We start from the raw sequence: 15,631 nt of genomic DNA on the forward strand, positions 1-15,631 counted from the left end.
CGGTATTACCATTTAAAGCTGATTATTAGAGTATAACGGAAGGGAAATTTATAATATTTCAATGCTTCAATAGCATTTTGATCAACCTATAACGGGCTTGTGGCGCAATGGATAACGCGTCTGCCCACGGAGCAGAAGATTCCAGGTTCGAGTCCTGGCAAGCTCGGTATTAACATTTAAAGATGATTATTAGAGTATAACGGAAGGGAGATTTATAATATTGCAATGCTTCAATAGCATTTTGATCCACCTCTAACGGGCTTGTGGCGCAATGGATAACGCGTCTGCCCACGGAGCAGAAGATTCCAGGTTCGAGTCCTGGCAAGCTCGGGATTACCATTTAAAGCTGATTATTAGAGTATAACGGAAGGGAAATTTATAATATTTTAATGCTTCAATATCATTTTGATCAACCTCTAACGGGCTTGTGGTGCAATGGATAACGCGTCTGCCTACGGAGCATAAGAGTCCAGGTTCGAGTCCTGGCAAGCGCGGTATTAACATTTAAAGATGATTATTAGAGTATAACGGAAGGGAAATTTATAATATTTCAATGCTTCAATATCATTTTGATCAAACTCTAACGGGCTTGTGGCGCAATGGATAACGCGTCTGCCTACGGAGCAGAAGATTGAAGGTTCGATTCCTGGCAAGCTCTTTTTTGTTTTCGTAAAATATCTTTTATGCGTCATAAAGAATGCATAAATACAATGTTTGGAAATTTTATTTATAATACGAAGCAAGGGCTTGTGGCTTTAGGGATAACGCGTCTGCCCACGGAGCAGAAGATTCCAGGTTCGAGTCCTGGCAAGCTCGGGATTACCATTTAAAGCTGATTATTAGAGTATAACGGAAGGGAAATTTATAATATTTTAATGCTTCAATATCATTTTGATCAACCTCTAACGGGCTTGTGGTGCAATGGATAACGCGTCTGCCTACGGAGCATAAGAGTCCAGGTTCGAGTCCTGGCAAGCGCGGTATTAACATTTAAAGATGATTATTAGAGTATAACGGAAGGGAAATTTATAATATTTCAATGCTTCAATATCATTTTGATCAAACTCTAACGGGCTTGTGGCGCAATGGATAACGCGTCTGCCTACGGAGCAGAAGATTGAAGGTTCGATTCCTGGCAAGCTCTTTTTTGTTTTCGTAAAATATCTTTTATGCGTCATAAAGAATGCATAAATACAATGTTTGGAAATTTTATTTATAATACGAAGCAAGGGCTTGTGGCTTTATGGATAACGCGTCTGCCTTCGAAGCAGAAGCTTCCAGGTTCGAGTCCTGGCAAGCTCGGTATTACCATTTAAAGATGATTATTAAAGTATAACGGAAGGGAAATTTATAATATTTCAATGCTTCAATATCATTTTGATCAAACTCTAACGGGCTTGTGGCGCAATGGATAACGCGTCTGCCTACGGAGCAGAAGATTCCAGGTTCGAGTCCTGGCAAGCTCTTTTAATATTTTCGTAAAAGATCTTTTATGCGTCATAAAGAATGCATAAATACAATGTTTGGAAATTTTATTTATAATACGAAGTAAGGGCTTGTGGCGTAATGGATAACGCGTCTGCCTTCGAAGCAGAAGATTCCAGGTTCGAGTCGTGGCAAGCTCGGTATTACCATTTAAAGCTGTTTATTAGAGTATAACGGAAGGGAAATTTATAATATTTCAATGCTTCGATATCATTTTGATCAACCTCTGACGGGCTTGTGGCGCAATGGATATCGCGTCTGCCTACGGAGCATAAGATTCCAGGTTCGAGTCCTGGCAAGCTCGGTATTAACATTTAAAGATGATTATTAGAGTATAACGGAAGGGAAATTTATAATATTGCAATGCTTCAATAGCATTTTGATCAACCTATAACGGGCTTGTGGCGCGATGGATAACGCGTCTGCCTACGGAGCAGAAGATTCCAGGTTCGAGTCCTGGATAGCTCGGTATTACCATTTAAAGATGATTATTAGAGTATAACGGAAGGGAAATTTATAATATTGCAATGCTTCAATAGCATTTTGATCAACCTCTAACGGGCTTGTGGCGCAATGGATAACGCGTCTGCCTACGGAGCAGAAGATTCCAGGTTCGAGTCCTGGCAAGCTCGGTATTAACATTTAAAGATGATTATTAGAGTATAACGGAAGGGAAATTTATAATATTGCAATGCTTCAATAGCATTTTGATCAACCTCTAACGGGCTTGTGGCGCAATGGATAACGCGTCTGCCTACGGAGCAGAAGATTCCAGGTTCGAGTCCTGGCAAGCTCGGTATTAACATTTAAAGATGATTATTAGAGTATAACGGAAGGGAAATTTATAATATTGCAATGCTTCAATAGCATTTTGATCAACCTCTAACGGGCTTGTGGCGCAATGGATAACGCGTCTGCCTACGGAGCATAAGAGTCCAGGTTCGAGTCCTGGAAAGCGCGGTATTAACATTTAAAGATGATTATTAGAGTATAACGGAAGGGAAATTTATAATATTTCAATGCTTCAATATCATTTTGATCAAACTCTAACGGGCTTGTGGCGCAATGGATAACGCGTCTGCCTACGGAGCAGAAGATTCCAGGTTCGAGTCCTGGCAAGCTCTTTTTTATTTTCGTAAAAGATCTTTTATGCGTCATAAAGAATGCATAAATACAATCTTTGGAAATTTATTTATAATACAAAGCAAGGGCTTGTGGCGTAATGGATAACGCGTCTGCCTTCGAAGCAGAAGATTCCAGGTTCGAGTCGTGGCTAGCTCGGTATTACCATTTAAAGCTGATTATTAGAGTATAACGGAAGGGAAATTTATAATATTTCAATGCTTCAATAGCATTTTGATCAACCAATAACGGGCTTGTGGCGCAATGGATAACGCGTCTGCCCACGGAGCAGAAGATTCCAGGTTCGAGTCCTGGCAAGCTCGGTATTAACATTTAAAGATGATTATTAGAGTATAACGGAAGGGAAATTTATAATATTTCAATGCTTCAATATCATTTTGATCAAACTCTAACGGGCTTGCGGCGCAATGGATAACGCGTCTGCCTACGGAGCAGAAGATTCCAGGTTCGAGTCCTGGCAAGCTCTTTTTTATTTTCGTAAAAGATCTTTTATTCGTCATAAAGAATGCATAAATACAATCTTTAGAAATTTATTTATAATACAAAGCAAGGGCTTGTGGCGTAATGGATAACGCGGCTGCCTTCGAAGCAGAAGATTCCAGATTCGAGTCGTGGCAAGCTCGGTATTACCATTTAAAGCTGATTATTAGAGTATAACGGAAGGGACATTTATAATATTTCAATGCTTCAATAGCATTTTGATCAACCTATAACGGGCTTGTGGCGCGATGGATAACGCGTCTGCCTACGGAGCAGAAGATTCCAGGTTCGAGTCCTGAATAGCTCGGTATTACCATTTAAAGATGATTATTAGAGTATAACGGAAGGGAAAATTATAATATTGCAATGCTTCAATAGCATTTTGATCAACCTCTAACGGGCTTGTGGCGCAATGGATAACGCGTCTGCCTACGGAGCAGAAGGTTCCAGGTTCGAGTCCTGGCAAGCTCGGTATTAACATTTAAAGATGATTATTAGAGTATAACGGAAGGGAAATTTATAATATTTTAATGCTTCAATATCATTTTGATCAACCTCTAACGGGCTTGTGGCGCAATGGATAACGCGTCTGCCTACGGAGCATAAGAGTCCAGGTTCGAGTCCTGGCAAGCGCGGTATTAACATTTAAAGATGATTATTAGAGTATAACGGAAGGGAAATTTATAATATTTCAATGCTTCAATATCATTTTGATCAAACTCTAACGGGCTTTTGGCGCAATGGATAACGCGTCTGCCTACGGAGCATAAGATTCCAGGTTCGAGTCCTGGCAAGCTCGGTATTAACATTTAAAGATGATTATTAGAGTATAACGGAAGGGAAATTTATAATATTGCAATGCTTCAATGGCATTTTGATCAACTTCTAACGGGCTTGTGGCGAAATGGATAACGCGTCTGCCTACGGAGCAGAAGATTCCAGGTTCGAGTCCTGGCAAGCTCGGTATTAACATTTAAAGATGATTATTAGAGTATAACGGAAGGGAAATTTATAATATTGCAATGCTTCAATGGCATTTTGATCAACTTCTAACGGGCTTGTGGCGCAATGGATAACGCGTCTTCCTACAGAGCAGAAGATTCCAGGTTCGAGTCCTGGCAAGCCCTTTTAATATTTTCGTAAAAGATCTTTTATGCGTCATAAAGAATGCATAAATACAATGTTTGGAAATTTTATTTATAATACGAAGCAAGGGCTTGTGGCTTTATGGATAACGCGTCTGCCTTCGAAGCAGAAGCTTCCAGGTTCGAGTCCTGGCAAGCTCGGTATTAACATTTAAAGATGATTATTAAAGTATAACGGAAGGGAAATTTATAATATTTCAATGCTTCAATATCATTTTGATCAAACTCTAACGGGCTTGTGGCGCAATGGATAACGCGTCTGCCTACGGAGCAGAAGATTCCAGGTTCGAGTCCTGGCAAGCTCTTTTTTATTTTCGTAAAAGATCTTTTATGCGTCATAAAGAATGCATAAATACAATCTTTGGAAATTTATTTATAATACAAAGCAAGGGCTTGTGGCGTAATGCATAACGCGTCTGCCTTCGAAGCAGAAGATTCCAGGTTCGAGTCGTGGCAAGCTCGGTATTACCATTTAAAGCTGTTTATTAGAGTATAACGGAAGGGAAATTTATAATATTTCAATGCTTCGATATCATTTTGATCAACCTCTGACGGGCTTGTGGCGCAATGGATAACGCGTCTGCCTACGGAGCATAAGATTCCAGGTTCGAGTCCTGGCAAGCTCGGTATTAACATTTAAAGATGATTATTAGAGTATAACGGAAGGGAAATTTATAATATTGCAATGCTTCAATAGCATTTTGATCAACCTATAACGGGCTTGTGGCGCGATGGATAACGCGTCTGCCTACGGAGCAGAAGATTCCAGGTTCGAGTCCTGGATAGCTCGGTATTACCATTTAAAGATGATTATTAGAGTATAACGGAAGGGAAATTTATAATATTGCAATGCTTCAATAGCATTTTGATCAACCTCTAACGGGCTTGTGGCGCAATGGATAACGCGTCTGCCTACGGAGCAGAAGATTCCAGGTTCGAGTCCTGGCAAGCTCGGTATTAACATCTAAAGATGATTATTAGAGTATAACGGAAGGGAAATTTATAATATTTCAATGCTTCAATAGCATTTTGATCAACCTTTAACGGGCTTGTGGCGCAATGGATAACGCGGCTGCCTACGGAGCAGAAGATTCCAGGTTCGAGTCCTGGCAAGCTCGGTATTACCATTTAAAGCTGATTATTAGAGTATAACGGAAGGGAAATTTATAATATTTTAATGCTTCAATATCATTTTGATCAACCTCTAACGGGCTTGTGGGGCAATGGATAACGCGTCTGCCTACGGAGCATAAGAGTCCAGGTTCGAGTCCTGGCAAGCGCGGTATTAACATTTAAAGATGATTATTAGAGTATAACGGAAGGGAAATTTATAATATTTCAATGCTTCAATATCATTTTGATCAAACTCTAACGGGCTTGTGGCGCAATGGATAACGCGTCTGCCTACGGAGCAGAAGATTCCAGGTTCGAGTCCTGAATAGCTCGGTATTACCATTTAAAGATGATTATTAGAGTATAACGGAAGGGAAAATTATAATATTGCAATGCTTCAATAGCATTTTGATCAACCTCTAACGGGCTTGTGGCGCAATGGATAACGCGTCTGCCTACGGAGCAGAAGGTTCCAGGTTCGAGTCCTGGCAAGCTCGGTATTAACATTTAAAGATGATTATTAGAGTATAACGGAAGGGAAATTTATAATATTTTAATGCTTCAATATCATTTTGATCAACCTCTAACGGGCTTGTGGCGCAATGGATAACGCGTCTGCCTACGGAGCATAAGAGTCCAGGTTCGAGTCCTGGCAAGCGCGGTATTAACATTTAAAGATGATTATTAGAGTATAACGGAAGGGAAATTTATAATATTTCAATGCTTCAATATCATTTTGATCAAACTCTAACGGGCTTTTGGCGCAATGGATAACGCGTCTGCCTACGGAGCATAAGATTCCAGGTTCGAGTCCTGGCAAGCTCGGTATTAACATTTAAAGATGATTATTAGAGTATAACGGAAGGGAAATTTATAATATTGCAATGCTTCAATGGCATTTTGATCAACTTCTAACGGGCTTGTGGCGAAATGGATAACGCGTCTGCCTACGGAGCAGAAGATTCCAGGTTCGAGTCCTGGCAAGCTCGGTATTAACATTTAAAGATGATTATTAGAGTATAACGGAAGGGAAATTTATAATATTGCAATGCTTCAATGGCATTTTGATCAACTTCTAACGGGCTTGTGGCGCAATGGATAACGCGTCTTCCTACAGAGCAGAAGATTCCAGGTTCGAGTCCTGGCAAGCCCTTTTAATATTTTCGTAAAAGATCTTTTATGCGTCATAAAGAATGCATAAATACAATGTTTGGAAATTTTATTTATAATACGAAGCAAGGGCTTGTGGCTTTATGGATAACGCGTCTGCCTTCGAAGCAGAAGCTTCCAGGTTCGAGTCCTGGCAAGCTCGGTATTAACATTTAAAGATGATTATTAAAGTATAACGGAAGGGATATTTATAATATTTCAATGCTTCAATATCATTTTGATCAAACTCTAACGGGCTTGTGGCGCAATGGATAACGCGTCTGCCTACGGAGCAGAAGATTCCAGGTTCGAGTCCTGGCAAGCTCTTTTTTATTTTCGTAAAAGATCTTTTATGCGTCATAAAGAATGCATAAATACAATCTTTGGAAATTTATTTATAATACAAAGCAAGGGCTTGTGGCGTAATGCATAACGCGTCTGCCTTCGAAGCAGAAGATTCCAGGTTCGAGTCGTGGCAAGCTCGGTATTACCATTTAAAGCTGTTTATTAGAGTATAACGGAAGGGAAATTTATAATATTTCAATGCTTCGATATCATTTTGATCAACCTCTGACGGGCTTGTGGCGCAATGGATAACGCGTCTGCCTACGGAGCATAAGATTCCAGGTTCGAGTCCTGGCAAGCTCGGTATTAACATTTAAAGATGATTATTAGAGTATAACGGAAGGGAAATTTATAATATTGCAATGCTTCAATAGCATTTTGATCAACCTATAACGGGCTTGTGGCGCGATGGATAACGCGTCTGCCTACGGAGCAGAAGATTCCAGGTTCGAGTCCTGGATAGCTCGGTATTACCATTTAAAGATGATTATTAGAGTATAACGGAAGGGAAATTTATAATATTGCAATGCTTCAATAGCATTTTGATCAACCTCTAACGGGCTTGTGGCGCAATGGATAACGCGTCTGCCTACGGAGCAGAAGATTCCAGGTTCGAGTCCTGGCAAGCTCGGTATTAACATCTAAAGATGATTATTAGAGTATAACGGAAGGGAAATTTATAATATTTCAATGCTTCAATAGCATTTTGATCAACCTTTAACGGGCTTGTGGCGCAATGGATAACGCGGCTGCCTACGGAGCAGAAGATTCCAGGTTCGAGTCCTGGCAAGCTCGGTATTACCATTTAAAGCTGATTATTAGAGTATAACGGAAGGGAAATTTATAATATTTTAATGCTTCAATATCATTTTGATCAACCTCTAACGGGCTTGTGGGGCAATGGATAACGCGTCTGCCTACGGAGCATAAGAGTCCAGGTTCGAGTCCTGGCAAGCGCGGTATTAACATTTAAAGATGATTATTAGAGTATAACGGAAGGGAAATTTATAATATTTCAATGCTTCAATATCATTTTGATCAAACTCTAACGGGCTTGTGGCGCAATGGATAACGCGTCTGCCTACGGAGCAGAAGATTCCAGGTTCGATTCCTGGCAAGCTCTTTTAATATTTTCGTAAAAGATCTTTTATGCGTCATAAAGAATGCATAAATACAATGTTTGGAAATTTTATTTATAATACGAAGCAAGGGCTTGTGGCTTAATGGATAACGCGTCTGCCTTCGAAGCAGAAGCTTCCAGGTTCGAGTCCTGGCAAGCTCGGTATTACCATTTAAAGATGATTATTAAAGTATAACGGAAGGGAAATTTGTAATATTTCAATGCTTCAATATCATTTTGATCAAACTCTAACGGGCTTGTGGCGCAATGGATAACGCGTCTGCCTACGGAGCAGAAGATTCCAGGTTCGAGTCCTGGCAAGCTCTTTTAATATTTTCGTAAAAGATCTTTTATGCGTCATAAAGAATGCATAAATACAATGTTTGGAAATTTTATTTATAATACGAAGCAAGGGCTTGTGGCGTAATGGATAACGCGCCTGCCTTCGAAGCAGAAGATTCCAGGTTCGAGTCCTGGCAAGCTCGGTATTACCATTTATAGATGATTATTAGAGTATAACGGAAGGGAAATTTATAATATTTCAATGCTTCAATATCATTTTGATCAAACTCTAACGGGCTTGTGGCGCGATGGATAACGCGTCTGCCTACGGAGCAGAAGATTCCAGGTTCGAGTCCTGGATAGCTCGGTATTACCATTTAAAGATGATTATTAGAGTATAACGGAAGGGAAATTTATAATATTGCAATGCTTCAATAGCATTTTGATCAACCTCTAACGGGCTTGTGGCGCAATGGATAACGCGTCTGCCTACGGAGCAGAAGATTCCAGGTTCGAGTCCTGGCAAGCTCGGTATTAACATTTAAAGATGATTATTAGAGTATAACGGAAGGGAAATTTATAATATTGCAATGCTTCAATAGCATTTTGATCAACCTCTAACGGGCTTGTGGCGCAATGGATAACGCGTCTGCCTACGGAGCAGAAGATTCCAGGTTCGAGTCCTGGCAAGCTCGGTATTAACATTTAAAGATGATTATTAGAGTATAACGGAAGGGAAATTTATAATATTGCAATGCTTCAATAGCATTTTGATCAACCTCTAACGGGCTTGTGGCGCAATGGATAACGCGTCTGCCTACGGAGCAGAAGATTCCAGGTTCGATTCCTGGCAAGCTCTTTTTTGTTTTCGTAAAATATCTTTTATGCGTCATAAAGAATGCATAAATACAATGTTTGGAAATTTTATTTAGAATACGAAGCAAGGGCTTGTGGCTTAATGGATAACGCGTCTGCCTTCGAAGCAGAAGCTTCCAGGTTCGAGTCCTGGCAAGCTCGGTATTACCATTTAAAGATGATTTTTAAAGTATAACGGAAGGGAAATTTATAATATTTCAATGCTTCAATATCATTTTGATCAAAATCTAACGGGCTTGTGGCGCAATGGATAACGCGTCTGCCTACGGAGCAGAAGATTCCAGGTTCGAGTCCTGGCAAGCTCTTTTAATATTTTCGCAAAAGATCTTTTATGCGTCATAAAGAATGCATAAATACAATGTTTGGAAATTTTATTTATAATACGAAGCAAGGGCTTGTTTCGTAATGGATAACGCGCCTGCCTTCGAAGCAGAAGATTCCAGGTTCGAGTCCTGGCAAGCTCGGTATTACCATTTAAAGATGATTATTAGAGTATAACGGAAGGGAAATTTATAATATTTCAATGCTTCAATATCATTTTGATCAAACTCTAACGGGCTTGTGGCGCAATGGATAACGCGTCTGCCTACGGAGCAGAAGATTCCAGGTTCGAGTCGTGGCTAGCTCGGTATTACCATTTAAAGCTGATTATTAGAGTATAACGGAAGGGAAATTTATAATATTGCAAGGCTTCAATAGCATTTTGATCAACCTATAACGGGCTAGTGGCGCGATGGATAACGCGTCAACCCACGGAGCATAAGATTCCAGGTTCGAGTCCTGGCAAGCTCGGTATTAACATTTAAAGATGATTATTAGAGTATAACGGAAGGGAAATTTATAATATTGCAATGCTTCAATAGCATTTTGATCAACCTGTAACGGGCTTGTGGCGCAATGGATAACGCGTCTGCCTACGGAGCAGAAGATTCCAGGTTCGAGTCCTGGCAAGCTCGGTATTAACATTTAAAGATGATTATTAGAGTATAACGGAAGGGAGATTTATAATATTGCAATGCTTCAATAGCATTTTGATCCACCTCTAACGGGCTTGTGGCGCAATGGATAACGCGTCAACCCACGGAGCAGAAGATTCCAGGTTCGAGTCCTGGCAAGCTCGGTATTACCATTTAAAGCTGATTATTAGAGTATAACGGAAGGGAAATTTATAATATTTTAATGCTTCAATATCATTTTGATCAACCTCTAACGGGCTTGTGGCGCAATGGATAACGCGTCCGCCTACGGAGCATAAGAGTCCAGGTTCGAGTCCTGGCAAGCGCGGTATTAACATTTAAAGCTGATTATTAGAGTATAACGGAAGGGAAATTTATAATATTTCAATGCTTCAATATCATTTTGATCAAACTCTAACGGGCTTGTGTCGCAATGGATAACGCGTCTGCCTACGGAGCAGAAGATTCCAGGTTCGATTCCTGGCAAGCTCTTTTTTGTTTTCGTAAAATATCTTTTATGCGTCATAAAGAATGCATAAATACAATGTTTGGAAATTTTATTTATAATACGAAGCAAGGGCTTGTGGCTTAATGGATAACGCGTCTGCCTTCGAAGCAGAAGCTTCCAGGTTCGAGTCCTGGCAAGCTCGGTATTACCATTTAAAGATGATTATTAAAGTATAACGGAAGGGAAATTTATAATATTTCAATGCTTCAATATCATTTTGATCAAAATCTAACGGGCTTGTGGCGCAATGGATAACGCGTCTGCCTACGGAGCAGAAGATTCCAGGTTCGAGTCCTGGCAAGCTCTTTTAATATTTTCGCAAAAGATCTTTTATGCGTCATAAAGAATGCATAAATACAATGTTTGGAAATTTTATTTATAATACGAAGCAAGGGCTTGTTTCGTAATGGATAACGCGCCTGCCTTCGAAGCAGAAGATTCCAGGTTCGAGTCCTGGCAAGCTCGGTATTACCATTTAAAGATGATTATTAGAGTATAACGGAAGGGAAATTTATAATATTTCAATGCATCAATATCATTTTGATCAAACTCTAACGGGCTTGTGGCGCAATGGATAACGCGTCTGCCTACGGAGCAGAAGATTCCAGGTTCGAGTCCTGGCAAGCTCTTTTTTATTTTCGTAAAAGATCTTTTATGCGTCATAAAGAATGCATAAATACAATCTTTGGAAATTTATTTATAATACAAAGCAAGGGCTTGTGGCGTAATGGATAACGCGTCTGCCTTCGAAGCAGAAGATTGCAGGTTCGAGTCGTGGCAAGCTCGGTATTACCATTTAAAGCTGTTTATTAGAGTATAACGGAAGGGAAATTTATAATATTTCAATGCTTCGATATCATTTTGATCAACCTCTAACGGGCTTGTGGCGCAATGGATAACGCGTCTGCCTACGGAGCATAAGATTCCAGGTTCGAGTCCTGGCAAGCTCGGTATTAACATTTAAAGATGATTATTAGAGTATAACGGAAGGGAAATTTATAATATTGCAATGCTTCAATATCATTTTGATCAAACTCTAACGGGCTTGTGGCGCAATGGATAACGCGTCTGCCTACGGAGCAGAAGATTCCAGGTTCGATTCCTGGCAAGCTCTTTTTTATTTTCGTAAAATATCTTTTATGCGTCATAAAGAATGCATAAATACAATGTTTGGAAATTTTATTTATAATACGAAGCAAGGGCTTGTGGCTTAATGGATAACGCGTCTGCCTTCGAAGCAGAAGCTTCCAGGTTCGAGTCCTGGCAAGCTCGGTATTGATTATTAAAGTATAACGGAAGGGAAATTTGTAATATTTCAATGCTTCAATATCATTTTGATCAAACTCTAACGGGCTTGTGGCGCAATGGATAACGCGTCTGCCTACGGAGCAGAAGATTCCAGGTTCGAGTCCTGGCACGCTCTTTTAATATTTTCGTAAAAGATCTTTTATGCGTCATAAAGAATGCATAAATACAATGTTTGGAAATTTTATTTATAATACGAAGCAAGGGCTTGTGGCGTAATGGATAACGCGCCTGCCTTCGAAGCAGAAGATTCCAGGTTCGAGTCCTGGCAAGCTCGGTATTACCATTTAAAGCTGATTATTAGAGTATAACGGAAGGGAAATTTATAATATTTTAATGCTTCAATATCATTTTGATCAACCTCTAACGGGCTTGTGGGGCAATGGATAACGCGTCTGCCTACGGAGCATAAGAGTCCAGGTTCGAGTCCTGGCAAGCTCGGTATTAACATCTAAAGATGATTATTAGAGTATAACGGAAGGGAAATTTATAATATTTCAATGCTTCAATAGCATTTTGATCAACCTTTAACGGGCTTGTGGCGCAATGGATAACGCGGCTGCCTACGGAGCAGAAGATTCCAGGTTCGAGTCCTGGCAAGCTCGGTATTACCATTTAAAGCTGATTATTAGAGTATAACGGAAGGGAAATTTATAATATTTTAATGCTTCAATATCATTTTGATCAACCTCTAACGGGCTTGTGGGGCAATGGATAACGCGTCTGCCTACGGAGCATAAGAGTCCAGGTTCGAGTCCTGGCAAGCGCGGTATTAACATTTAAAGATGATTATTAGAGTATAACGGAAGGGAAATTTATAATATTTCAATGCTTCAATATCATTTTGATCAAACTCTAACGGGCTTGTGGCGCAATGGATAACGCGTCTGCCTACGGAGCAGAAGATTCCAGGTTCGATTCCTGGCAAGCTCTTTTTTATTTTCGTAAAATATCTTTTATGCGTCATAAAGAATGCATAAATACAATGTTTGGAAATTTTATTTATAATACGAAGCAAGGGCTTGTGGCTTAATGGATAACGCGTCTGCCTTCGAAGCAGAAGCTTCCAGGTTCGAGTCCTGGCAAGCTCGGTATTACCATTTAAAGATGATTATTAAAGTATAACGGAAGGGAAATTTGTAATATTTCAATGCTTCAATATCATTTTGATCAAACTCTAACGGGCTTGTGGCGCAATGGATAACGCGTCTGCCTACGGAGCAGAAGATTCCAGGTTCGAGTCCTGGCAAGCTCTTTTAATATTTTCGTAAAAGATCTTTTATGCGTCATAAAGAATGCATAAATACAATGTTTGGAAATTTTATTTATAATACGAAGCAAGGGCTTGTGGCGTAATGGATAACGCGCCTGCCTTCGAAGCAGAAGATTCCAGGTTCGAGTCCTGGCAAGCTCGGTATTACCATTTATAGATGATTATTAGAGTATAACGGAAGGGAAATTTATAATATTTCAATGCTTCAATATCATTTTGATCAAACTCTAACGGGCTTGTGGCGCAATGGATAACGCGTCTGCCTACGGAGCAGAAGATTCCAGGTTCGAGTCCTGGCACGCTCTTTTAATATTTTCGTAAAAGATCTTTTATGCGTCATAAAGAATGCATAAATACAATGTTTGGAAATTTTATTTATAATACGAAGCAAGGGCTTGTGGCGTAATGGATAACGCGCCTGCCTTCGAAGCAGAAGATTCCAGGTTCGAGTCCTGGCAAGCTCGGTATTACCATTTAAAGCTGATTATTAGAGTATAACGGAAGGGAAATTTATAATATTTTAATGCTTCAATATCATTTTGATCAACCTCTAACGGGCTTGTGGGGCAATGGATAACGCGTCTGCCTACGGAGCATAAGAGTCCAGGTTCGAGTCCTGGCAAGCTCGGTATTAACATCTAAAGATGATTATTAGAGTATAACGGAAGGGAAATTTATAATATTTCAATGCTTCAATAGCATTTTGATCAACCTTTAACGGGCTTGTGGCGCAATGGATAACGCGGCTGCCTACGGAGCAGAAGATTCCAGGTTCGAGTCCTGGCAAGCTCGGTATTACCATTTAAAGCTGATTATTAGAGTATAACGGAAGGGAAATTTATAATATTTTAATGCTTCAATATCATTTTGATCAACCTCTAACGGGCTTGTGGGGCAATGGATAACGCGTCTGCCTACGGAGCATAAGAGTCCAGGTTCGAGTCCTGGCAAGCGCGGTATTAACATTTAAAGATGATTATTAGAGTATAACGGAAGGGAAATTTATAATATTTCAATGCTTCAATATCATTTTGATCAAACTCTAACGGGCTTGTGGCGCAATGGATAACGCGTCTGCCTACGGAGCAGAAGATTCCAGGTTCGATTCCTGGCAAGCTCTTTTTTATTTTCGTAAAATATCTTTTATGCGTCATAAAGAATGCATAAATACAATGTTTGGAAATTTTATTTATAATACGAAGCAAGGGCTTGTGGCTTAATGGATAACGCGTCTGCCTTCGAAGCAGAAGCTTCCAGGTTCGAGTCCTGGCAAGCTCGGTATTACCATTTAAAGATGATTATTAAAGTATAACGGAAGGGAAATTTGTAATATTTCAATGCTTCAATATCATTTTGATCAAACTCTAACGGGCTTGTGGCGCAATGGATAACGCGTCTGCCTACGGAGCAGAAGATTCCAGGTTCGAGTCCTGGCAAGCTCTTTTAATATTTTCGTAAAAGATCTTTTATGCGTCATAAAGAATGCATAAATACAATGTTTGGAAATTTTATTTATAATACGAAGCAAGGGCTTGTGGCGTAATGGATAACGCGCCTGCCTTCGAAGCAGAAGATTCCAGGTTCGAGTCCTGGCAAGCTCGGTATTACCATTTATAGATGATTATTAGAGTATAACGGAAGGGAAATTTATAATATTTCAATGCTTCAATATCATTTTGATCAAACTCTAACGGGCTTGTGGCGCAATGGATAACGCGTCTGCCTACGGAGCAGAAGATTCCAGGTTCGAGTCCTGGCAAGCTCTTTTTTATTTTCGTAAAAGATCTTTTATGCGTCATATAGAATGCATAAATACAATCTTTGGAAATTTATTTATAATACAAAGCAAGGGCTTGTGGCGTAATGGATAACGCGTCTGCCTTCGAAGCAGAAGATTCCAGGTTCGAGTCGTGGCTAGCTCGGTATTACCATTTAAAGCTGATTATTAGAGTATAACGGAAGGGAAATTTATAATATTGCAAGGCTTCAATAGCATTTTGATCAACCTATAACGGGCTAGTGGCGCGATGGATAACGCGTCAACCCACGGAGCATAAGATTCCAGGTTCGAGTCCTGGCAAGCTCGGTATTAACATTTAAAGATGATTATTAGAGTATAACGGAAGGGAAATTTATAATATTGCAATGCTTCAATAGCATTTTGATCAACCTATAACGGGCTTGTGGCGCGATGGATAACGCGTCTGCCTACGGAGCAGAAGATTCCAGGTTCGAGTCCTGGATAGCTCGGTATTACCATTTAAAGATGATTATTAGAGTATAACGGAAGGGAAATTTATAATATTGCAATGCTTCAATAGCATTTTGATCAACCTCTAACGGGCTTGTGGCGCAATGGATAACGCGTCTGCCTACGGAGCAGAAGATTCCAGGTTCGAGTCCTGGCAAGCTCGGTATTAACATTTAAAGATGATTATTAGAGTATAACGG

General features: G+C 39.9%; 61 non-coding genes across 61 annotated transcripts; all 61 read left to right on the forward strand.

The window, feature by feature from the left end:
• Window positions 1-93: 93 nt before the first annotated feature.
• On the forward strand, window positions 94-166 carry TRNAR-ACG (transfer RNA arginine (anticodon ACG)). Its single transcript has one exon. It is a non-coding gene; the product is annotated as a tRNA-Arg (tRNA).
• A 91-nt stretch (window positions 167-257) lies between these two features.
• On the forward strand, window positions 258-330 carry TRNAR-ACG (transfer RNA arginine (anticodon ACG)). The gene has a single exon. It is a non-coding gene; the product is annotated as a tRNA-Arg (tRNA).
• Window positions 331-1,393: 1,063 nt separating this feature from the next.
• Window positions 1,394-1,466, forward strand: TRNAR-ACG (transfer RNA arginine (anticodon ACG)). The gene has a single exon. It is a non-coding gene; the product is annotated as a tRNA-Arg (tRNA).
• An 86-nt stretch (window positions 1,467-1,552) lies between these two features.
• Window positions 1,553-1,625, forward strand: TRNAR-UCG (transfer RNA arginine (anticodon UCG)). The gene has a single exon. It is a non-coding gene; the product is annotated as a tRNA-Arg (tRNA).
• Window positions 1,626-1,716: 91 nt separating this feature from the next.
• Window positions 1,717-1,789, forward strand: TRNAR-ACG (transfer RNA arginine (anticodon ACG)). The gene has a single exon. It is a non-coding gene; the product is annotated as a tRNA-Arg (tRNA).
• A 255-nt stretch (window positions 1,790-2,044) lies between these two features.
• TRNAR-ACG (transfer RNA arginine (anticodon ACG)) lies at window positions 2,045-2,117 on the forward strand. Its single transcript has one exon. It is a non-coding gene; the product is annotated as a tRNA-Arg (tRNA).
• Window positions 2,118-2,208: 91 nt separating this feature from the next.
• TRNAR-ACG (transfer RNA arginine (anticodon ACG)) lies at window positions 2,209-2,281 on the forward strand. The gene has a single exon. It is a non-coding gene; the product is annotated as a tRNA-Arg (tRNA).
• A 255-nt stretch (window positions 2,282-2,536) lies between these two features.
• On the forward strand, window positions 2,537-2,609 carry TRNAR-ACG (transfer RNA arginine (anticodon ACG)). The gene has a single exon. It is a non-coding gene; the product is annotated as a tRNA-Arg (tRNA).
• Window positions 2,610-2,693: 84 nt separating this feature from the next.
• TRNAR-UCG (transfer RNA arginine (anticodon UCG)) lies at window positions 2,694-2,766 on the forward strand. The gene has a single exon. It is a non-coding gene; the product is annotated as a tRNA-Arg (tRNA).
• A 91-nt stretch (window positions 2,767-2,857) lies between these two features.
• On the forward strand, window positions 2,858-2,930 carry TRNAR-ACG (transfer RNA arginine (anticodon ACG)). Its single transcript has one exon. It is a non-coding gene; the product is annotated as a tRNA-Arg (tRNA).
• A 91-nt stretch (window positions 2,931-3,021) lies between these two features.
• TRNAR-ACG (transfer RNA arginine (anticodon ACG)) lies at window positions 3,022-3,094 on the forward strand. Its single transcript has one exon. It is a non-coding gene; the product is annotated as a tRNA-Arg (tRNA).
• Window positions 3,095-3,506: 412 nt separating this feature from the next.
• TRNAR-ACG (transfer RNA arginine (anticodon ACG)) lies at window positions 3,507-3,579 on the forward strand. Its single transcript has one exon. It is a non-coding gene; the product is annotated as a tRNA-Arg (tRNA).
• Window positions 3,580-3,670: 91 nt separating this feature from the next.
• Window positions 3,671-3,743, forward strand: TRNAR-ACG (transfer RNA arginine (anticodon ACG)). Its single transcript has one exon. It is a non-coding gene; the product is annotated as a tRNA-Arg (tRNA).
• Window positions 3,744-3,998: 255 nt separating this feature from the next.
• Window positions 3,999-4,071, forward strand: TRNAR-ACG (transfer RNA arginine (anticodon ACG)). Its single transcript has one exon. It is a non-coding gene; the product is annotated as a tRNA-Arg (tRNA).
• Window positions 4,072-4,162: 91 nt separating this feature from the next.
• On the forward strand, window positions 4,163-4,235 carry TRNAC-ACA (transfer RNA cysteine (anticodon ACA)). Its single transcript has one exon. It is a non-coding gene; the product is annotated as a tRNA-Cys (tRNA).
• Window positions 4,236-4,485: 250 nt separating this feature from the next.
• On the forward strand, window positions 4,486-4,558 carry TRNAR-ACG (transfer RNA arginine (anticodon ACG)). The gene has a single exon. It is a non-coding gene; the product is annotated as a tRNA-Arg (tRNA).
• A 248-nt stretch (window positions 4,559-4,806) lies between these two features.
• Window positions 4,807-4,879, forward strand: TRNAR-ACG (transfer RNA arginine (anticodon ACG)). Its single transcript has one exon. It is a non-coding gene; the product is annotated as a tRNA-Arg (tRNA).
• Window positions 4,880-5,134: 255 nt separating this feature from the next.
• Window positions 5,135-5,207, forward strand: TRNAR-ACG (transfer RNA arginine (anticodon ACG)). Its single transcript has one exon. It is a non-coding gene; the product is annotated as a tRNA-Arg (tRNA).
• Window positions 5,208-5,298: 91 nt separating this feature from the next.
• Window positions 5,299-5,371, forward strand: TRNAR-ACG (transfer RNA arginine (anticodon ACG)). Its single transcript has one exon. It is a non-coding gene; the product is annotated as a tRNA-Arg (tRNA).
• A 419-nt stretch (window positions 5,372-5,790) lies between these two features.
• Window positions 5,791-5,863, forward strand: TRNAR-ACG (transfer RNA arginine (anticodon ACG)). The gene has a single exon. It is a non-coding gene; the product is annotated as a tRNA-Arg (tRNA).
• A 91-nt stretch (window positions 5,864-5,954) lies between these two features.
• TRNAR-ACG (transfer RNA arginine (anticodon ACG)) lies at window positions 5,955-6,027 on the forward strand. Its single transcript has one exon. It is a non-coding gene; the product is annotated as a tRNA-Arg (tRNA).
• A 255-nt stretch (window positions 6,028-6,282) lies between these two features.
• Window positions 6,283-6,355, forward strand: TRNAR-ACG (transfer RNA arginine (anticodon ACG)). Its single transcript has one exon. It is a non-coding gene; the product is annotated as a tRNA-Arg (tRNA).
• Window positions 6,356-6,446: 91 nt separating this feature from the next.
• Window positions 6,447-6,519, forward strand: TRNAC-ACA (transfer RNA cysteine (anticodon ACA)). Its single transcript has one exon. It is a non-coding gene; the product is annotated as a tRNA-Cys (tRNA).
• A 250-nt stretch (window positions 6,520-6,769) lies between these two features.
• On the forward strand, window positions 6,770-6,842 carry TRNAR-ACG (transfer RNA arginine (anticodon ACG)). Its single transcript has one exon. It is a non-coding gene; the product is annotated as a tRNA-Arg (tRNA).
• Window positions 6,843-7,090: 248 nt separating this feature from the next.
• Window positions 7,091-7,163, forward strand: TRNAR-ACG (transfer RNA arginine (anticodon ACG)). The gene has a single exon. It is a non-coding gene; the product is annotated as a tRNA-Arg (tRNA).
• Window positions 7,164-7,418: 255 nt separating this feature from the next.
• On the forward strand, window positions 7,419-7,491 carry TRNAR-ACG (transfer RNA arginine (anticodon ACG)). The gene has a single exon. It is a non-coding gene; the product is annotated as a tRNA-Arg (tRNA).
• Window positions 7,492-7,582: 91 nt separating this feature from the next.
• On the forward strand, window positions 7,583-7,655 carry TRNAR-ACG (transfer RNA arginine (anticodon ACG)). The gene has a single exon. It is a non-coding gene; the product is annotated as a tRNA-Arg (tRNA).
• A 255-nt stretch (window positions 7,656-7,910) lies between these two features.
• Window positions 7,911-7,983, forward strand: TRNAR-ACG (transfer RNA arginine (anticodon ACG)). Its single transcript has one exon. It is a non-coding gene; the product is annotated as a tRNA-Arg (tRNA).
• Window positions 7,984-8,069: 86 nt separating this feature from the next.
• Window positions 8,070-8,142, forward strand: TRNAR-UCG (transfer RNA arginine (anticodon UCG)). Its single transcript has one exon. It is a non-coding gene; the product is annotated as a tRNA-Arg (tRNA).
• Window positions 8,143-8,233: 91 nt separating this feature from the next.
• Window positions 8,234-8,306, forward strand: TRNAR-ACG (transfer RNA arginine (anticodon ACG)). The gene has a single exon. It is a non-coding gene; the product is annotated as a tRNA-Arg (tRNA).
• An 86-nt stretch (window positions 8,307-8,392) lies between these two features.
• Window positions 8,393-8,465, forward strand: TRNAR-UCG (transfer RNA arginine (anticodon UCG)). Its single transcript has one exon. It is a non-coding gene; the product is annotated as a tRNA-Arg (tRNA).
• A 255-nt stretch (window positions 8,466-8,720) lies between these two features.
• Window positions 8,721-8,793, forward strand: TRNAR-ACG (transfer RNA arginine (anticodon ACG)). The gene has a single exon. It is a non-coding gene; the product is annotated as a tRNA-Arg (tRNA).
• Window positions 8,794-8,884: 91 nt separating this feature from the next.
• TRNAR-ACG (transfer RNA arginine (anticodon ACG)) lies at window positions 8,885-8,957 on the forward strand. Its single transcript has one exon. It is a non-coding gene; the product is annotated as a tRNA-Arg (tRNA).
• Window positions 8,958-9,048: 91 nt separating this feature from the next.
• Window positions 9,049-9,121, forward strand: TRNAR-ACG (transfer RNA arginine (anticodon ACG)). The gene has a single exon. It is a non-coding gene; the product is annotated as a tRNA-Arg (tRNA).
• An 85-nt stretch (window positions 9,122-9,206) lies between these two features.
• TRNAR-UCG (transfer RNA arginine (anticodon UCG)) lies at window positions 9,207-9,279 on the forward strand. Its single transcript has one exon. It is a non-coding gene; the product is annotated as a tRNA-Arg (tRNA).
• Window positions 9,280-9,370: 91 nt separating this feature from the next.
• TRNAR-ACG (transfer RNA arginine (anticodon ACG)) lies at window positions 9,371-9,443 on the forward strand. The gene has a single exon. It is a non-coding gene; the product is annotated as a tRNA-Arg (tRNA).
• A 578-nt stretch (window positions 9,444-10,021) lies between these two features.
• On the forward strand, window positions 10,022-10,094 carry TRNAR-ACG (transfer RNA arginine (anticodon ACG)). The gene has a single exon. It is a non-coding gene; the product is annotated as a tRNA-Arg (tRNA).
• A 419-nt stretch (window positions 10,095-10,513) lies between these two features.
• On the forward strand, window positions 10,514-10,586 carry TRNAR-ACG (transfer RNA arginine (anticodon ACG)). Its single transcript has one exon. It is a non-coding gene; the product is annotated as a tRNA-Arg (tRNA).
• An 85-nt stretch (window positions 10,587-10,671) lies between these two features.
• Window positions 10,672-10,744, forward strand: TRNAR-UCG (transfer RNA arginine (anticodon UCG)). Its single transcript has one exon. It is a non-coding gene; the product is annotated as a tRNA-Arg (tRNA).
• A 91-nt stretch (window positions 10,745-10,835) lies between these two features.
• On the forward strand, window positions 10,836-10,908 carry TRNAR-ACG (transfer RNA arginine (anticodon ACG)). Its single transcript has one exon. It is a non-coding gene; the product is annotated as a tRNA-Arg (tRNA).
• A 250-nt stretch (window positions 10,909-11,158) lies between these two features.
• On the forward strand, window positions 11,159-11,231 carry TRNAR-ACG (transfer RNA arginine (anticodon ACG)). The gene has a single exon. It is a non-coding gene; the product is annotated as a tRNA-Arg (tRNA).
• Window positions 11,232-11,479: 248 nt separating this feature from the next.
• On the forward strand, window positions 11,480-11,552 carry TRNAR-ACG (transfer RNA arginine (anticodon ACG)). Its single transcript has one exon. It is a non-coding gene; the product is annotated as a tRNA-Arg (tRNA).
• Window positions 11,553-11,643: 91 nt separating this feature from the next.
• Window positions 11,644-11,716, forward strand: TRNAR-ACG (transfer RNA arginine (anticodon ACG)). Its single transcript has one exon. It is a non-coding gene; the product is annotated as a tRNA-Arg (tRNA).
• Window positions 11,717-11,801: 85 nt separating this feature from the next.
• Window positions 11,802-11,874, forward strand: TRNAR-UCG (transfer RNA arginine (anticodon UCG)). Its single transcript has one exon. It is a non-coding gene; the product is annotated as a tRNA-Arg (tRNA).
• Window positions 11,875-11,952: 78 nt separating this feature from the next.
• TRNAR-ACG (transfer RNA arginine (anticodon ACG)) lies at window positions 11,953-12,025 on the forward strand. The gene has a single exon. It is a non-coding gene; the product is annotated as a tRNA-Arg (tRNA).
• Window positions 12,026-12,111: 86 nt separating this feature from the next.
• TRNAR-UCG (transfer RNA arginine (anticodon UCG)) lies at window positions 12,112-12,184 on the forward strand. The gene has a single exon. It is a non-coding gene; the product is annotated as a tRNA-Arg (tRNA).
• A 255-nt stretch (window positions 12,185-12,439) lies between these two features.
• On the forward strand, window positions 12,440-12,512 carry TRNAR-ACG (transfer RNA arginine (anticodon ACG)). Its single transcript has one exon. It is a non-coding gene; the product is annotated as a tRNA-Arg (tRNA).
• Window positions 12,513-12,767: 255 nt separating this feature from the next.
• TRNAR-ACG (transfer RNA arginine (anticodon ACG)) lies at window positions 12,768-12,840 on the forward strand. The gene has a single exon. It is a non-coding gene; the product is annotated as a tRNA-Arg (tRNA).
• Window positions 12,841-12,925: 85 nt separating this feature from the next.
• TRNAR-UCG (transfer RNA arginine (anticodon UCG)) lies at window positions 12,926-12,998 on the forward strand. Its single transcript has one exon. It is a non-coding gene; the product is annotated as a tRNA-Arg (tRNA).
• A 91-nt stretch (window positions 12,999-13,089) lies between these two features.
• TRNAR-ACG (transfer RNA arginine (anticodon ACG)) lies at window positions 13,090-13,162 on the forward strand. The gene has a single exon. It is a non-coding gene; the product is annotated as a tRNA-Arg (tRNA).
• Window positions 13,163-13,248: 86 nt separating this feature from the next.
• On the forward strand, window positions 13,249-13,321 carry TRNAR-UCG (transfer RNA arginine (anticodon UCG)). The gene has a single exon. It is a non-coding gene; the product is annotated as a tRNA-Arg (tRNA).
• Window positions 13,322-13,412: 91 nt separating this feature from the next.
• On the forward strand, window positions 13,413-13,485 carry TRNAR-ACG (transfer RNA arginine (anticodon ACG)). Its single transcript has one exon. It is a non-coding gene; the product is annotated as a tRNA-Arg (tRNA).
• Window positions 13,486-13,571: 86 nt separating this feature from the next.
• TRNAR-UCG (transfer RNA arginine (anticodon UCG)) lies at window positions 13,572-13,644 on the forward strand. Its single transcript has one exon. It is a non-coding gene; the product is annotated as a tRNA-Arg (tRNA).
• A 255-nt stretch (window positions 13,645-13,899) lies between these two features.
• TRNAR-ACG (transfer RNA arginine (anticodon ACG)) lies at window positions 13,900-13,972 on the forward strand. The gene has a single exon. It is a non-coding gene; the product is annotated as a tRNA-Arg (tRNA).
• A 255-nt stretch (window positions 13,973-14,227) lies between these two features.
• TRNAR-ACG (transfer RNA arginine (anticodon ACG)) lies at window positions 14,228-14,300 on the forward strand. Its single transcript has one exon. It is a non-coding gene; the product is annotated as a tRNA-Arg (tRNA).
• Window positions 14,301-14,385: 85 nt separating this feature from the next.
• Window positions 14,386-14,458, forward strand: TRNAR-UCG (transfer RNA arginine (anticodon UCG)). The gene has a single exon. It is a non-coding gene; the product is annotated as a tRNA-Arg (tRNA).
• Window positions 14,459-14,549: 91 nt separating this feature from the next.
• TRNAR-ACG (transfer RNA arginine (anticodon ACG)) lies at window positions 14,550-14,622 on the forward strand. The gene has a single exon. It is a non-coding gene; the product is annotated as a tRNA-Arg (tRNA).
• Window positions 14,623-14,708: 86 nt separating this feature from the next.
• On the forward strand, window positions 14,709-14,781 carry TRNAR-UCG (transfer RNA arginine (anticodon UCG)). Its single transcript has one exon. It is a non-coding gene; the product is annotated as a tRNA-Arg (tRNA).
• A 91-nt stretch (window positions 14,782-14,872) lies between these two features.
• TRNAR-ACG (transfer RNA arginine (anticodon ACG)) lies at window positions 14,873-14,945 on the forward strand. Its single transcript has one exon. It is a non-coding gene; the product is annotated as a tRNA-Arg (tRNA).
• An 84-nt stretch (window positions 14,946-15,029) lies between these two features.
• On the forward strand, window positions 15,030-15,102 carry TRNAR-UCG (transfer RNA arginine (anticodon UCG)). The gene has a single exon. It is a non-coding gene; the product is annotated as a tRNA-Arg (tRNA).
• A 419-nt stretch (window positions 15,103-15,521) lies between these two features.
• Window positions 15,522-15,594, forward strand: TRNAR-ACG (transfer RNA arginine (anticodon ACG)). Its single transcript has one exon. It is a non-coding gene; the product is annotated as a tRNA-Arg (tRNA).
• Window positions 15,595-15,631: the final 37 nt, after the last annotated feature.

The sequence above is a fragment of the Phalangium opilio genome, unplaced genomic scaffold (assembly GCF_054372755.1).
Source record: "Phalangium opilio isolate 3A_F unplaced genomic scaffold, DU_Popi_V2 ptg000088l_1, whole genome shotgun sequence".
NCBI classification, from domain to species: Eukaryota; Metazoa; Arthropoda; class Arachnida; order Opiliones; family Phalangiidae; genus Phalangium; species Phalangium opilio.